Source organism: Glycine soja, chromosome 15 (genome assembly GCF_004193775.1).
Source record: "Glycine soja cultivar W05 chromosome 15, ASM419377v2, whole genome shotgun sequence".
Taxonomy (NCBI): Eukaryota; Viridiplantae; Streptophyta; class Magnoliopsida; order Fabales; family Fabaceae; genus Glycine; species Glycine soja.
The window spans coordinates 46,603,835-46,618,903 of record NC_041016.1 but is presented as its reverse complement, the minus strand read 5'-3'; positions in this window follow the sequence as shown (position 1 = coordinate 46,618,903).

Sequence of the window (15,069 nt, the reverse complement as noted above, 5' to 3'; positions counted from 1 at the left end):
TACGTTAATCATTTTGAAATTCTACATTAGTACTCTTTAGTACACACTTATATTTCGTGCACTTCATGTTAGGTCTCCGACTTGCTTGGTGGTATTTTAATAAACATGTGGGAAATTTAACAAATGTCATGTTGGGTCTCTGACTTTCTTGACTCTGCAAAGTTTACTGCAAACTTGAAATTTTTTTCACATTTCGTACACTCCACGTTGGGTCTCTGACTTGCTTGTTAGTGTTTCAATAACGTGTGAGTAATGTAACATCCCAATTTTTTCGTAAATAAATTTAAAAAGCTTTTTAGTAATAAATAAATAAATATAGAGCAAATAATAGGCTGAGTACCCTAGGTATAAATAGTTATGTTAAGTCAACTGCCTCCTTTTGGCCTCATTTTCGTTTTTCCCCTTCTCTCAAAACCCTTTCTTTTTCCCGCAGCCCACCAAACCAGTCTCAGAAAAATGACGATCTCGAACCCGTTCACCGTTGGATCGTCGTGAAATTTGAGTATCATGTTCGCAACACAATTCCGAGCATTCTCACCGTTGGGAATTTCGATATCATGTCTGAACTGAGAGAAAAACCCTTCGCATTGTAGCCTTTTTCTTTCCCGCAGAAACCCAGAGCTGTCTTGGTAAAACTACGATCCCGGTTTCGTTAACCGTTGGATTATTGTGAAATTTGGATATGTTGTTCGAAATTCAATTCCGCACGCTTCCACCGTTGGGATTTACGAGATAATATTTGTGGAGGGAGAAAAAGGAATCGTATGAAGACAGTACAAGTGGAAGTTTCAATCTCTTCTCCGTCTCTCTGACGTTTGGGAATTCTATCGGAGCAGTCGGATGAATAATTGAAAGAATTTCCGGGAACCGCTAGAGATGTTGCTATCGCTGGCTGAAGACACGTGAGCCCGCTTAGAGGTAAGGGATGAGTTATTCACAGTTGGGGATTAGTGAGAACATGGGTAGGGATCCTTAGAGGATTAAATTGGGATTTTATTTTGGGATGTTTGTTAAATTGCAATTTTTCCTTTATGATTATAAATAAAATATTGATGTCCTGATGAAAATTGCTTGATAAATTGTGCTCTTGATATTTGTATATTTGGACCTATGATTTGGATATAATTGTGTAATATTATTTGAGGGGTTTTAGTCCTCATGTTGTGATAGTCTTTTATATAAATTGTTATATTGAGGATATGAAATGATAATTCAAATTGTGAGTATGTGATGAATTGTAGAATAACATGTTGCTTTGAGATTATAATATTGTTATTGAGATTGAGTATAAGTGTAAAGTTGAACATGTGTTAATTTGTGAGATACGTGTAAACATGTGATGGTGGATTGTGACACTATGAGATGTGAAATTGTGAATGAGTTCTAGTTGTGGATAAGTGTGTAGTTAACACTTGATGTGAAATTACTTGTGTTGTAAGCCATGAATTGTACAATACCCGACCAGCGTTATCTTGAGAAAAGCGTTGATGCGCAGTGTTAAAGAGAAAATGTAGGTTTCCTATTTAGGAACCAGTGTTAAATCGTAGCGCAATTGTGTTGAACGTGTTTAAAACACGAGTGTAAGGTCGTGAGTATTGTATAATTCATGAGCAGTGTTTGCATGTAAAAAAAATTATTTTAGGGGTTGGACCTGAATCAGGAGGGAGAGGCCCTGACGGACTCTTCGGAGTGTAGGCCTTGGGGGTCACCGGGTTTGAGTGCTCCTTTAAGCCTATGCTGATCTCATATGGTTGGAGCATTCTCGCAAAACATCGTGACCCTGACTGGTCTCCCTATGATCTTACTTAGTGAGAGTGACCTGACAAACCCATTGTGTGGTGTGTCTTGTTATGTACTCCTAAGCGCCCCAGGGTGGTTTTTCACTGACATGGTACCACATTGCATATAGAATTGAGTCTTAGCATAACTATTGCATATGCTTGCTAATTGATGTGTTATTATATCTTGATCGAAGTGTGGGATTCTTGTGTAATGTGATTGATAATTGAAAAGTTAATTTTGAATGACGAAGTGGTGAAGTTACGTGAGCTATGTTTAAGCAAGTGGTATCTCATTTATATAATATGTATATTTAATTGTCTTGTTTCTCTATTAGTTAGGAATGTGATAACTCACTCCCTGTGTGTTGTTGTGTTTGGATCCTGTGATGATCTTGAACTTGTGTTCGGGGGAGCAGATGAATAGGTGGATGACTATGAAGAACCTCATGCTAGAGGACACGGGAACACCACGCTCTGATAGGATGTGACATTAGGATATAGGTTCTATATTAATTGTATGAGACTTATATGACTTTCTTTGAGTCGAGATGACTTTATTATTTATTTGGACAAGTTTGAATATGATGTAGAAGAAAGTGAACGTGAGCCTTTTACCCATTTGAAAAGCTTGTATTTAAAAATGTTTTAAAAATACTTTTAATTAATATTTGAATTTTTTATTCCTTTATTAATATATATGTGAGGGGTAGAGGGTGTCACAAGTAAAATTTTGTGAAAGCCATGTTGGGTCTTTGACTCGCTTGACTTCATAAAGTTTATCGCAAAGCCAAAATCTTTTTCACATTCTACGCACTCCATGTTGGGTCTCTGACTTGCAAGTGGTGTTTCAATAACATGTGCGTAAATTTTGTGAATGCCAAGTTGGATCTCTGACTTGCTTGACTTCGTAAAGTTTACCGCAAACCCAAAATATTTTTTTTCACATTACGTGCACTCCATGCTAGCCCTCAAACTTGCTTGGTGGTGTTTCAATAACGTCTGAGTAAATTATCGTGAAAGCCATATTGGGTCTTTGACTTGCTTGACTTCACAAAGTTTACCGCAAACCAGAAATCTTTTTCACATTTTGTGCACTCCATGCTGGGTCTTCGACTTGCTTGGTGGTGTTTTAATAACGTGTGAGTAAATTTTGTGAATGTCATGTTGGGTCTCCGACTTGCTTTGTGACATCCTGGAAATTTCTACTTGGAATTTTGTAAACGATGCATTTTGAATGATTATATATATATAAGTATTATTCAGTGTATATATATATATATACTTCTGGTAGAGGTAGGTATATTGGGGGAAAGATACGCGGGTTAGGCTAATTAAGGAAGAGAAATCCATAACTGGATAGTTATAGGTTAATTCTCGAAATCCATAATGTGGATATTGGGTGTTTGGGAGATATGATGGGTAGTTTTACTAGGTTTATGCCTTATGATAGTTATTTGTGAAGAAATTTGTTCAAAGAATGCTAAACTTGTCATGTTGGGTGTGAGTCAAGCTTACCCATTCTGTTTTAGGGTTTTATGATGATGTTTGTGATGTTTGTGTGCTGAAATTGCTGATGGAAAATTGATAGAGATGAAGGGTAGAGTTAACCTAGGGTTAAAAAGTGAGAATGTAGTGATATGAGTGGAAAAGTGTGATGCTTTAAGGATTTGAAAAGCTAAAGCTGGATTTAGTGGTAATTGGAGGTTAAAGTGAGTTAATCCTAGTTTGAAATGTCATTTAGGACTTGTGGGAAAGCTTGGGCTTTGCAAAGGAGGAAAATGAGTGACCAAAGTGAAGGCAAGAGCCATTTCTAGGGCAAATTGGGTGTTGAGGAGTCAAATTTTGATTCGGTGGAGTTTTCATCGTAAAACCAGTTTGAGCGAGTTAAGATTAATGTTATAGACTTGTGTGAGATGAGAGTTTGCTCCAAAATTACCTCATTCTCATTTTCACTTCTCAAACCTTGAAAATCCACTAAATTGAGGGGTTTTAGATACCTAGATTTTGAATTGCTTTGGTCTGAAGCTTGTCTTTGGTTTAGGTATGATTTATACTTGATTTAGGACTTGTAGGATCTAATTTGGGCAAAATTGGATGAAGGCAAGAGTGATTTCGAAAATCTGCACTATTATGCAGAATTTTGCTGTTGAAAGGTGCAGCAGAATTTTGTGCTTGTGCAGAAAATGCTTATGCATGGCTGATTGTGGAAAGGGTTGTAAATATTTGGTTCTGGACGTTTTCTAGAAGATCCCAACGGTCAAAATGTAGACTTATGTACTAGGGACCTCCAATAAAAGTTTCGAGTCGATCCAACGGTGAACGAATTGGAACAAAGAGAATGTTACTGGGGTATTTGAGTAAGGAAAGTCGTGGTATTGGTTGTGTTTTGGGCAGAGTTTTCTGCCTCTGCCCTGTTTTCTTGGTTTTGGATAGTTTATGATGTTTGTATGTTGAATTGCTTGGATGTTGTGGAAGCTTGGAGAGATTGATGGGGACCTAGTGTTGAGAGGAACGAGGATAAGGGCTACGTGGGAGTACGTGAGCTCAGTTGAAGGTGGGCAACTGGGGATGGTGGGTTTATGTGTGATTTGTGGATGTGGAGAGTCGACTTGCACCATCACCCGATCGCCACCTAGTACCACATATGAGGGGTACCCCATAATCCTACAAGCTTGAAGTGAGAAAGTGTGGAAGAGTCAGTCTTCCTACTTTTATTCGTTAACCACAGAGTGGTACCTAGAGATATGTCGCGGGGGTCAGGAGACCTTGGGGACGTCAGGTGGGGTGCTATTGCCCAAAACCAAGCTTGACCAATCCCGACCCAACCCGGGCATAGTCAGTCAGTGAGAACCTGTGATGTACCTAAACAGGCGAGCTCCTGGCAGTCAACCGATAAAAGAACAAAGACCACAAAGCAAGGAGGCTTGTGTGGTGGCTGGCCAGCTATGGATCTTGAGTGATAATTGGAATATGGCCTCTGGTAATCGATTACAAAGGGTGTGTACTCGATTACAAGGCTTAAAAATGGGGTCAGGAAGTTGAGATGGCCTCTAGTAATCGATTACCAAGGGGTGTAATCGATTACCAGGCTTAGAAATAGAGACAGTATGTTGAGGAGGTCTTTGGTAATCGATTACCAATACTGTGTAATCGATTACACAGAGTAACAGGTCACTGGTAATCGATTACCAGTTATGTGTAATCGATTACACAGTGCATATTACAGGTTTCCATGTTCTGAAGCTGTGTAACTCGAGTTTGGCCTCTGGTAATCGATTACCAATGCTGTGTAATCGATTACCAGAGATGAAAAGCCTTGAGGCACACCTTTTAATTACATGTAGTGGTTATGGGACGCATTGTGTTGCTACTGTAGTTAGATCTCTCGTGAAAGAGTCTACCCCCTTTCTTTTATTTCTTGTAGATCGCGATGGCAGCGCAATTAATCCATGACCGAGTGGAGATGGAGTGCCTAGAGGGAGTTTGGGAGACCCTCGAAGGCAATGCAAGGTGCCGATTACGGGGCACGATTCGATTTACGGCTACTTCATTGGTACATCCAGAGGAACCAGCACGCACGTTTCAACGCACTGTCGAGTGGATATTACCTACACCTACTCTTTATCGACTAGTGGAGCCAATCCAAGTGATAGAGGTGACGTCATCTGAAGAAGACCCTGAGGAGGACCCAGAGGAGCTACCTCCTGAGCTTGCTGTGGATGCTCTTGACTTTCCAGAGGGTGATGAGGACCCACTCCCTGAGGTGGATTCTCCCGAGGACATCATGTCGGCATCTGAGGCAAACTCTACGGAGGAGAGCGGTCCTGGAGGGATAGCGACTAGCGGAGGTTCTTCATCATAGTAGACGGCTCCTTAGACTAGGTTTATATACTTTTTGGGGGTGGGTGTATCTAGTACAGACTGTTAGGTTTACTCTTTTTGTTTTTGTATGGGTAGACCTATTGTATAGGAATTTGATGATTGTATACATGTGGCTGAAGCCACCACAGTGGATACCTTTGCTCTGGATGTCACTATGTATTTTGCAAAACTCCCATATTTTGGACAGCTTTAGATGATGAATGTACTTATGTTTAATCTTGTTATTTGAAACGAAAGTGTTAACACACTTTATTTGCAAGAGAGTTCACTGACCGTATTTTATTTTATTATTTTACACGTGACAACCTAAAATGATGGCTGGTACACTTTTATTTTTGAAAGAGCAAAATAGTTTAGAGGTTATGAGTGATCAGAAAGAAATGACTCTGAATAGAGTTGTGAACTGGCCATTCAGGACTCTATGGTGATGATTTTCTTTTTGAACTTAATTACTGTGAAAAAGAGAAAGAAACGAAAAAAAAAGAAAAAAAATTCCCATGGTTTTTGTTATTTAAATCATTACTATTAAACCAGTCATTATTTAGGGACGTCACAATTGGTGGTATCAGAGCAAAAGTTGGATTCTAGTGAACCTGTTTATGGTCTTGCTGTGTGAATGTTGTGTATCTCTGAAATTTTGGAGTAGGTTCCGGGGAGTGACGTTAAGTCACACATTGTGAGTATTTCCACTTTCTTGTCTTAAGCAGGAATGTGCAATTAATTCAGTAGAATTGTTGTGAGTATATGTATGTATAGAGAGAAGGATATTGTTGTAACTGTCATAGCCTGTGTGGTACACTCTCTCAATAGAATTTCTTGGGTACTAATAGCTTCCCTACAGGTTAGGTATGGCGGGACGTGGTAGGGATCAGAACCGTGATGTCCTAGATCGTATCACAACTGTGCTGGAAACTCTAGTGCAGGAACATGATGTGGAGCCGGCGGAGTATCGAGGACTCATGGCTGGTACACTTTTATTTTTGAAAGAGCAAAATAGTTTAGAGGTTATGAGTGATCAGAAAGAAATGACTCCGAATAGAGTTGTGAACTGGCCATTCAGGACTCTATGGTGATGATTTTCCTTATGAACTTAATTACTGTGAAAAAGAGAAAGAAACGAAAAAGAAAAAGAAAAAAAAATTCCCCATGGTTTTTTTATTTAAATCATTACTATTAAACCAGTCATTATTTAGGGACGCTACATGCTTGACTTCACAAAGTTTATCGCAAACCCAAAATATTTTTTTTTCACATTTTGTGCACTTCATTCTGGGTTTTCGACTTGCTTGGTGGTGTTTCAATAACGTGTGGGTAAAATTTCATGGAAGTCATGTTGGGTCTCCAACTTGCTTAACTTTACAAAGTATACTTCAGATTCTCCCTTTTCACCAGAAACAAATAATCACTCAATTCTCGTTTTTCTCCACAAAAATTACACATTAATCAAGATCGCTTCAAGGTCCAATGCCTTAAGCGATTCTCTCTGTTGTTTTCTTAAAATTCAACGTCGTTTCAAAGTCCAACGCCTTAATGACTCTTTGTCATGCAGTTAAAACAAATCCTTCAAAAAAAGAAAAATCAACCCAACACACAAACTGTTTTCTATCCAAAGAACTACGTAAATCTGATTTCCTTATTGCACCCGAGGATATGTAGGAGCGAGAGCAAACCCTTTATCGACCTAAAAAACTAAAATAAATAATAAAACTCCCTTTTTTCCTAAAAAAATAAAAATTTGATTTCTTTTTCTAAATAAACAAAAAATATAACAATCATAACTCATGTTCTCAAGGGAGAATAAATAATTAAAAAGTCACTTTATTTTTAGCACACTCGATTAAAGGTTGTCGTCTTAATGACAGATGTGTGGGGTGTTAACACCTTATCCTTTTTTCTCAAATTGTAGACTATTCCTTATTCTTTTTGGTTTTTTCAACGTTTTCCTTAAATAAATGTTGGTGGCAACTCCCCCTGTTTTTCTTTTTGGAAGACCTCTCTTTTTATCTTTTTTTTATCTTCGTCTCGTCGTGACCCACATTGCGAAAATAACAACAAATTTTGAGTCGATAACCACGACCCAATATGAAATCAGTGCTTGCCAAAATTCACGAGATTAAGAACACAAAAAGTGACAAAAAAAACTAGGACACAACCATCCATATGGGGACTACTATTGGCCCTTATCATAATTACTCTTGGCCCCTACTTGAAGAGGAAAAGACCCTTCTACCCCCATTTCAAATTTCTCACCCCTCTCTCTTCTCTCTTCCCCAACCCTTCTCCTCCTAACACCTCTCTCTTCTTCCCTTCCCCAACCTTCCTCCTTCACTTCCCAACCCATCTCTTCTCCTTCTCTGCCCCCAACTTATTCTGAGATACCTTTTTTTTTCACAAGTTTGTGGTCAACAGAATTGTGATATATTGTAGACGTAAATACAACAAAATATTGATTCCATTTATATTTTTTTGGGCGAAAATAGGTAATGGAATCATGATTCCATTACTTTTTTTTTTGGGTTTGTGAAACCACAACAGAATTGTGATTCTGTTGTGTTGTTTTCCAGAGCCACAATTAAATCATGTGCATTCTAATGACACACACAACGGAATTCTGATTCCTTTGTATGATTTCTAGAGAAGTGATCTCATCAGCAGGGGAAGCCAGAGCTAAAGCCACATATTGGTAGGATCATTGGACCTTCCTTCATTTGGAGGAAGTCCAGTTGATTTGTCCTTTCTTGAGTTGTATAGGAACCAATGTGTTGGGTATGTCTAGATACGTCAGGAGGGGCCAGAGCTGGAGCTTATAAGCCACGATGGTTAGGCGCTACCGCCCCCTACTCATCCCCAGGTGAAGGCTTATGTGAATCGGTCATGGTTAACAGCCCTTGCTATAACACAATATCATGCTGGGACAATAACTTGGTGAATGTGTTTTTGGAGAGATGGCACCAAGAGACATCTTTCTTCCACTTGCCCATTGAAGAGATAACCATTACACTAGATGACGTGTCTTGTTTGTTGCACTTGCTTGTGGTAGGCAGACCCAAAGATCATGTCCCATCACTCTTTGACAGAGAGGCAGTGAAGATCCTATTGATGAGTCATATGGACATTCTAACAAAGACTAAGGCTTCTGTGGTAGCAAACGCAAGTGCTAGGATGAGGTTGAAGTGGCTAGAACACCTTTACCACCACTATGTTGAGTCAAACTCTTATGTTTAGGATGTGACGACTTATCTCTTGTACTTGATCGATGGCACGATATTTGCTGACAAGTACTCCACTCATGTCCATGTCACCTACCTCTAATACCTCAGCAACCTAGACGTTTGCCATGAGTAGACATCGGGAGTAGCAGCGTTGACGTACCTGTATGGCCATCTCTCATGTGCAAGCCAGTATAGCAGCAAGCAGTGTGGAGGTTATATGAAATTACTTTTGGTAAGTAAATTATTTTAGTATTTTTATTATTTATTATTATTATAATAAATATTTTTATTGATATTTTTTATAGTCATGGGTATTTGCGCATCTACTCACTGTTGGTTACTCAGAGGCAGAGGATTATGTTGTGAACAATTTGGTAGCCACCAGTTAGAAGTCGTTCAGAGGTTTCAAGGATGCCCTTCCAGTCAAGGGGAGAGTGGATGACCTACAGATGGATGATGTTATGTGGTGTCCATATGTGGACTACAAGACAATAAGGCTTTTCGCATAACAGTCCATTTTCTCTGGCTTCATTAGATGCGAGACTGATGTGAGATTATATCGTTCGGAGAGGGTACTGAGGTAGTTTGGCCATGTCCAGACGATTCCATGCTAGCTATGTCTCTGTCCTATGTATCAGCTTTATGATCGGGTGTGGGCAGAGTAACAACAACATATCATTCATCTTGGTGATGTTGTGCCACTTGGGGGTCCTTGGGCTTGCACCTATGACTATTTGCCTTGGTTTTATATGGTTTCCCATCCCTATGTCATTTCGCCGGAGAAGGCACAACCACCACGTGGTCCTGTACGCTTACTCCCCGTAAAAGTACAACCACTAGCAGGCTATGTACTAGGTGGAGACTACTCTTATAAGGTAATGCAAATTGGATTTTGTTGATTTTTTTTTTTGCACTGTCACTGAAAAAATAGTTACTAATTGTAATATAATTGTTATTGCACAATTGATTCTGAATAGAGTCAGAAGCTATGCAAAGCTTGTTGGACCTCAGAGTTATGTTAGAAGGCACGAGTCATCATCAGCTCATATGGCTAGCTTTGGAATTATTGCAGGAGGGCTTAGTAGTTGGGTGCAACTTAGACACAAAGAGACCCAGGAAGAGGAATGGCAAGGGTGGCAAAGACCATCGAGTTTTTGTTGTATTGTTGTATTATTAGTATATTTTGATGTATTATGCACAACTATTGTTGTTTTGATCTTTTTTTTAGTTTACATTGTGGTTGAATTACTTTTTATTTTTTGCATTCAACAACTATTTAAACAACACACGCCTAGTAACAAGAATTGTTTCTTTAGTTGATTAATAAAACAAACATCAACATGAACAACTAAAGAAACATTGATAATACAAAATTTTCTTTTAAAAAAATCCAACGTATGATTTTTATAAAGTAAAAACAAACATGACTACATAGATTTATCACGCATCAAAACAATGATCTCATCAGCAGATATGTGTTTTTTGGTTTGCACGGTAGGACAAGAACTTCATCAGGAGATCAGCCAAAAGTTGTATTCAACTCAATTAGATCTTTGCTACTAAATTCCAAAAAGATGAAAAACATTTTTCCCACATCATCATTACTTTTAAGCTCCATACACTCATATTCAATACAATCATCACCTACATAAATAGGTTGGTGGTAAAAAAAAGGTCAGGTAAAATTATGCTACCTTTGATAGTGTTTGTAATTATTTTCCTTAAAGCATCAAGCGATGTATCCTCACTTATTCTGATGACTTTTAGAACCACTTAGATATTCAAATAATGCCCCTTCATATGATGAAATCATTTCACCATCGCAATACACAACAAGTACACTCTCCATGTTTTTAGCAATATGGTGAATATCATGGTAAGAAAAAACGATTGGAACTCTATGAATAGTGGTAACTAGGCTTGGAACTCTAACAAATCCTTTTGGAGCATTGGGAATGAAAACAAGAATTCTAACTGGAGTTTTGGGGGTCCTAGAAATAAAGATTCTAATTGGGGCAAGAAAAGTAATTGGAATTATGGATCTAGTGATGCTAATCAAAGCACCATTTGGAGAAGAAATAGTAGCTGGAACATAGCAAATGCCTCAAGCGATGAAGGTTCCAATGAAAATTCCATTGGAGTAGGTGGTGGGAACTCTCGGTGGTTACCAAAGTAGAGGTGGCTCAAATAGATATAGCTTTAGTGGTAGAGATTATTAGGGTAAAGGAAAATGCTATGACTTTGGTCCGACAATATAGACGATTTAGACTATGTCTATATTTAATTTGGTTGGTATGTGTGTCAGAAAAAAAAAATAATGTTTTGTCAATACATCTTGGAAAAAGTAGTGTTCAGTCAATAAATGTAATGTCACAATGTTCAATCAATGAAAAATACAAACTATAATTCTTTTTCCTTTTTTATTCAATTTTTTTAAAACACAGTGCAATAGAATCTCGATTCTGTTGTTTAAGTTTTTTTTATGATAACAAAATCATGATTCTATTATGATAAGGGGGTCGCCAACAAAAATAACAACGAAACATTGATTCCATTGTGATAACAACATATTCTTGATTCCATTGTGATAAGAAGGATGCCAAAAAAAAAACGGAATCGTGATTCCATTGTATATTTTATTGTATGATATACAACAGAAACATGATTCCGTCGTATATTTTATTGTATAATATACAACAGAATCGTGATTCTGTTGTTATAAGGGGAGCGAATTTGATTATGTAACATAATCATAATTCCGTTGCCTATCTTATTCAATGAAATATGATTCCATGGAAAGGGTATTCTTGGAATAAGAAAACTGTCAACTCATATTGTTAGGGGTAAAGAGCAATTCCAATGGGTCCAATTGAAACCCCATCCATATTTGTCTCTCACTGGTGCGGCCCATTCCAAGTATCCACCGAGCAATCCATATAACAAAAGCTTTCTCAATTTCAAAACAGATGAGGATATAAACCTAACAAGGTAACACATAATTTTAAAGCAATGGTAATTTTTTTTATTAAAATTTTATAATAGAATACAAACTACTAGTTAGGGGTCAAATATAAACATAATAACATATGAAGTTAGTGAAAAGTAGGTATAGTGTGAGTCACCATTCGTTTTATAATTGGAAAATTAATTCTGTTATCTTCCAATGAAAAAAATGCTTTAATTTAATTTCTCTCTTAGACTTTTCAAAATCATTTTCATCTAATTATATTGACTTTCGTTCCATTAAACCAAGAAAATTTATATGATAACCCCACAAAATTTGGAGGTTTTGGTACTGTTGGTATTTAAACCAATTGAGTATAAATTACATATTCATATCATTATCTTGATTTTTAGTACTAAATTTATTGCGCATTTTAATTTAGTCCTTGTTTAATTAAAATATTTTTAAATGAATTTTGTAACATACCAAAACATCACAAAATCAAACCTCAACAAACAAAATAACTGAATGAAAAAAAAAAAGACGAAAGAAAGATTACTGACTTTATCTGTCTCCATGTCCTCCTTCATTTGGTAAACGAAGATAGCATTCAACAATTTCGATCACCGACTCAACAACACAAAAAATGAAACAAGCGTACACACACATCCTTTGCCTCACTTTTCCTATCTTCGCTTTATTCGCAACTCGTCATTTGAAGTCGCAATTTACAAACTCTCCCACACTTGTGAGACTTTTATTTTGGTAATCATTAATCTTAATAAATATGAGGTTAGTTATTATCAGGAAGCTAAACAATTGTTAACAGGGTCTTCGGAAGGAAAAATTAAAACAATTTTGGTCTAATAAGATTTGGGGAGTTTTACTCTTTGGCTTAATTGGCTCCAAGCCGCCAACGTCACACTACCTTTGTGGTTATTCTTGTTCTTCAATTTGTTTCTCTCAATCGATCTTATGTTTTGTTTGAGAAGATTCAAGATACGGATTTTTTATTTTATTTTAATTTAGCATTTAGAATATTAGAATTGCTTCGATACAATCACAACATAATATTGACATTTGGGTTTCGACATATTCACAACGGTGCATTGAAGTTTTGGGAGAGAGAAAAAAGACATTTGGTATATTTGTTGAGGTTTGATTTTGTGATGTTTTGGTATGTTTATTGAGGAAGGAGGTCTGATTACGTGAAATTAGAATGTAGGACAAATGCTATCTTTCCATGGTATATTTTCTAAACAATTTGCCATCTTCAATGCAAGTTTACGAGTTAGATGTCTATATCTACTTGGTTTTAATTTTTTGGTGAAATGATGGTACACTTGAATGCTGGCTTCTATGGTGGATGAGCTTTCAAGTCAATTGTCTTGAAATCTTGAATAGTTTAACTCCTTTGTCTTGCATCCAAATTTGCAAACTTTGACTTTAAAAATTTGAACGAGTTTTGTCGTACAGGTTTTGTTCTCACCCATTTACCTGGAGCTTTTGGGAGGTTGACTTATCTGCAACAAAATGAGGTTAGTGGTGAAGCTGCTGAAGCTGAACATTCTTCATAATTCCCCAATTCTTAATACTCTAGTTTAGGTAGTTTTGCAAAATGTAAGTTTGAAATTGCTTTTGATTCACAGATACTCAAAGTGCTTGTTTATTTGTTAAATAATACTAGTACAAATAATGATTGATTTTACACACACTAAAAATGTTTCAGGGAGTATCTGAATTAAATAATGATGTCTTGACTTCTGCATCAGTCCCTCAGTGTTTTCTATTAAGTTACAAGTTTTTCAGTATATGGAATTTAATGTGCATGAACATGAGCTTTTTTGGGCAAAAATCGTGATGGCAAATGCTGTAGTCTTGGGACACCGCGATATAATTAATAATAATAATTCTGTTAACAAACTTTTGATAAAATCTTTTGAGGACTTATCTGAAATTTTAGATAGCCTAATAAAAACACAAAATTTGTTGTTTAACAAAATATAAACTTTAGAAAATAAAGTTAACGACATTTTGAATATTCTTAAATCTAAAGAATAACAAATTTGTTTTTCCACAAATGAATTTGATAAAATTACAACGCAGCTTTCTAAACTTGATTTAGGAAAAACAAGTCAAACCTCAACCAAATTTGTTTTAGCAATACCTAGAAAATGAGGACAATACCTCTTACAGGAACCTCACAAACAGTTTCAGGACACAATCCTGTTACTGAATCCATAAACCAACATCCTGGAATCTTGGATAGATTCTTTAGAAGGACAAACTCCTGAACCAGACAATTGGAACAAATAGTAGATATAGAATCCAATATTAATATTAGATCAAATTCTAGGATAGACTCTCTTAATCCTAGACAATTATACAATCTAAACTGGTTTGCTTCTGATAGAACTAGCTTATACAGATATAGAAGGATTGATGATTTTCATCTCCCTGACAGGAGACATGAGATTATCAAATTAATCTCAGAACAAACCGGACGACAACTCCTTAACACAAATAGAAGATATGTACACCTAGGGTTAATTGCCATAGGCGTCAAGTCTCTAACAAGATCTTTCGTAGGAGTAAAAGCTTTTGTAGTCCTTTTTGATCAAAGGTTCAGAGATAACAATTCTCAGGCCATAATAGGGATGATAGAAATAGATCTAAACCAAACAGTCTCCCTAATTTATATTTCCCCTAATTACACTATGAATCTTAGTGATTTCATACAAAACATAAACCTAGAAGTCCAGACAATAGGTTTTGGAAGAAACTTTGAGGGACATAATTTATACTTGGATATTAACTTCATTGGTAGAATAAGTGATCAAATATCCCCTAGATACAGGATAAACACTAATCCATTAGTGACAACCTTATCATCTGATGGAATCCAATTTTTGCCACCCAAAATATTTGATTCCTCCAGAAACCAAAACAATCAATGGCAAACACATATTGAGGCTGGATCCTCTAGGAGTGCAATAACCACTCCCGGATCAACTATAATAACAAACAAAAGAAATAGTCTTTCAGTAAGATTTATTGATTATGAAGACATACAAAATCCCCCAGAAGAGGAAATGGAACCCTCTAGAATGTCTATGATGAATCTATGACATTGTTCATATTTCGAATCATATATTCCTTATGAGGAACATAAACAAATTGAAACTTCTTTTTTAGAAAAAACTTTCCTTTCCCAAAAACTCCTTAAAGCAGTTGAAAATGGGAAGAAGAG